Genomic DNA, 3,673 nt, shown 5'->3' with positions numbered 1-3,673 from the left:
TTTTGGCCAATTCCGACCCGTTCCGTGGACTATTACTCACCGTTTTGGGGTCTCGGAGCGATTTCCATAGTTGTTGAACCCCAAGGTGCGCTTACATGTCCGTCATCAACAGTCATAGTTTTGGCCGATTCTGGCTCGTTTCATGGACTATTACTGACTATTTTGGTGTCTCGGAGTGATTTGCACGATTAACGAACACTGGGGTGCGTTTACGTGTCGGTCATCAACACTCATAGGTTTAGCCGATTCTGGCTCGTTTCATGGACTATTACTGATTGTTTTGGGGTCCCGGAATGATTTCCACGATTACCGAACCCCAGGGTGCGTTTACATATCGGTCATCAACACACACAGTTTTGGCCGATTCTGGCCAGTTTCATGGACTATTACTCAATGTTTTGGGGTCCCGGATTGATTTCCACTATTGAGGAACCCCGGTGTGCGGTTACGTGTCGGTCATCAACACTCGCGGTTTTTGTGGATTCGCACCCATTTCGTGGACTATGAATCACCGTTTTCTGGTCGCAAAGCGATTTCCATGGTTGCATAACCCAAGGTGTGCTTTCGTGTGGTCATCAAGACTCGTAGTTTGGTCCTATTCTGGCACGTTTCTTGGACTATTACTCAGTTTTAGGGTCCGGAGTGATTTCCATGATTGATGAATCCAGGGGTGCGTTTACGTGTCGGTCATCAACACTCACAATTTTGGTAGATTCTGGTCCGTTTCGTGCACTATTACTCAGTATTTTGGGGTCACCGAGCGATTTCCATGATTAACGATCCCCGAGGTGCGTTTGCGTGTCCGTCGTCAAAACTCATAGTTTTGGCCAATTCTCACCCGTTTCGTGGACCATTACTCATCGTTTTCGGGTCCCGAAGCGATTTCCATAATTGTTGAACCGCAAGGTGCGCTTACATGTCGGTCATCAACACTCATTGTTTTGGGGCCCCGGAGTGTTTTCCACGATTAACGAACCCCTGGGTGCGTTTAAGTGTCGGTCATCAACACTCACAGTTTTGCCTGACTCTGACCCGTTTCATGGACTATTACTCTCTGTTTTGGGGTCCCAGAGTGATTTCCAATATTAACGAACCCCGGGGTGCGCTTACGTGTCGGTCATCAACACTCATAGTTTTGGCCGATTCTGTCCCGTTTCATGGACTATTACTCATTGTTATGGGGCCCCGAAGCGATTTCCATAGTTGTTGAACCCCGGCGTGCGCATATGTGTCGGTCATCAACACTCACAGTTTTGGCCAATTCTGGCCCGTTTCGTGGACTATTACTCACTGTTTTGGGGTCCTGGAGTGTTTTCCACGATTAGTGAACCCCGGAGTGTGTTTACGTGTCAGTCATCAACACTCACAATTTTGGCCGATTCTGGTCCGTTTCATGGACTATTACTCACTGTTTTGGGGTTCCGGAGTGATTTTAATGATTAATGAACCCCGGGGTGCGTTTATGTGTCTATCATCAACACTCACAATTTTGGCCGATTCTGGCCCGTTTTGGACTATTACTCACTGTTTTGGGGTCCCGGAGAGATTTCCACGATTAACAAACCCTGGGTGCGTTTACGTGTCGGTCATCAACGCTCACAGTTTTGGCCGATTCTGGCCCGTTTCATGGACTATTGCTCACTGTTTTGGGGTCTTGGAGTGATTTCCACGATTGTCGAACCCCGATATGTGTTTACGTGTCGGTCATTAACACTCAAAACTTTGGCCGATCCTGGTCCGTTTCGTGCACTATTAGTTAGTGTGTTGGGGTCCCAGAGCGATTTCCACGATTGACGATCCCCGAGGTGCGTTTACGTGTCCGTCGTCAACACTCTCAATTTTGGTCAATTCTGACCCGTTTCGTGGACTATTACTCATCATTGTGGGGTCCCTTAGCGATTTTCATAGTTATTGAACCCCAAGATGCGCTTACGTGTCGGTCATAAGCACTCACAGTTTTGGCCGATTCTGGCCCGTTTCGTAGACTATTACTCACTGTTTTGGGGTCCCGGAGTGTTCTCGACGATTAACGAACCCTGGGGTGCGTTTACGTGTTAGTCATCAACACTCACAGCTTTGGCCGATTCTGGCCTGTATCATGGACTATTATTCACTGTTTGAGGGTCCCGGAGTGATTTCCATGATTAACGAACCTCGGGGGTGCGTTTACGTGTCGGTCATCAACACTCACAGTTCTGCCCGATTCTGGCCGTTTCATGGACTATTACTCACTGTTTTGGGGTCCCGGAGTGATTTCCACGATTAATGAACCCCGAGGTGCGTTGACGTGTCGGTCATCAACACTGACAGTTTGGCCGATTCTGGCCCATTTCATGCACTATTACTCGTTGTTTTGGGGTCCCGGAGTGTTTTCCACGATTAAGGAACCCCGGGGTGCTTTTATGTGTCGGTCATCAACACTCACAGTTCTGGCTGATTCTGGCCCGTTTCATGGACTATTACTCACTAGTTTGTGGTCCCAGAGTGACTTCCATGATTAACGAACCTTTGGGTGCGTTTACGTGTCGGTCATCAACACTCACAGTTTTGGCCGATTCGGTCCTGTTTCATGGACTATTACTCATCGTTTTGGGGTCCCGAAGAGATTTCCATAGTTGTTGAACCCCGGGGTGCGCTTACGTGTCGGTCATCAACACTCACAAGTTTTGCCTATTCTGGCCCGTTTCATGGACTATTACTCACTGTTTTGGGGCCCGGAGTGTTTTCCACGATTAGCGAACCCAGAGTGCGTTTATGTGTCAGTCATGAACACTCCAAGTTTTGGCCGATTCTGGTCCGATTCATGGACTATTACTCACTGTTTTGGGGTTCTGGAGTGATTTTAACGATAAATGAACCTCGGGGTGCGTTTATGTGTCGGTCATCAACACTCACAGTTTTGGCCGATTCTGGCCCGTTTTGGATTATTACTCATTGTTTTGGGGTCCCGGAGAGATTTGCATGATTAACAAACCCCGGGTGCGTTTACGTGTCGGTCATCAACACTCACAGTTTTGGCCGATTCTGGCCCCGTTTCATGGACTATTACTCACTGTTTTGGGGTCCTGGAGTGATTTCCACGATTGACGAACCCTGATGTGTGTTTACGTGTCGGTCATCAACACTCACAATGTTGGCCGATCCTGGTCCGTTTCGTGCACTATTACTTAGTGTGTTGGGGTTCCAGAGCGATTTCCACGATTGATGATCCCCGGGGTGCGTTTACGTGTCCGTCGTCAAAACTCGCAATTTTGGTCAATTCTGACCCGTTTCGTGGACTATTACTTATCGTTTTTGGGGTCCCTTAGCGATTTCCATAGTTATTGAACCCCAAGATGCGCATACGTGTCGGTCATCAGCACTCACAGTTTTGGCCGATTCTGGCCCGTTTCGTAGACTATTACTCACTGTTTTGGGGTCCCAGAGTGTTCTTGACGATTAACGAACCCCGGGATGCGTTTACGTGTTAGTCATCAACACTCACAGTTGTGGCCGATTCTGGCCCGTATCATGGACTATTACTCACTGTTTGGGGGTCCCTGAGTGATTTCCACGATTAACGAACCCCGGGGGTGCGTTTACGTGTCAGTCATCAACACTCACAGTTTTGCCCATTCTGGCCATTTCATGGAGTATTTCTCACTGTTTTGGGGTCCCGGTGTGATTTCCACGA

Source organism: Triticum dicoccoides, chromosome 4B (genome assembly GCF_002162155.2).
Source record: "Triticum dicoccoides isolate Atlit2015 ecotype Zavitan chromosome 4B, WEW_v2.0, whole genome shotgun sequence".
NCBI classification, from domain to species: Eukaryota; Viridiplantae; Streptophyta; class Magnoliopsida; order Poales; family Poaceae; genus Triticum; species Triticum dicoccoides.
This window is presented reverse-complemented; position numbering follows the sequence as displayed.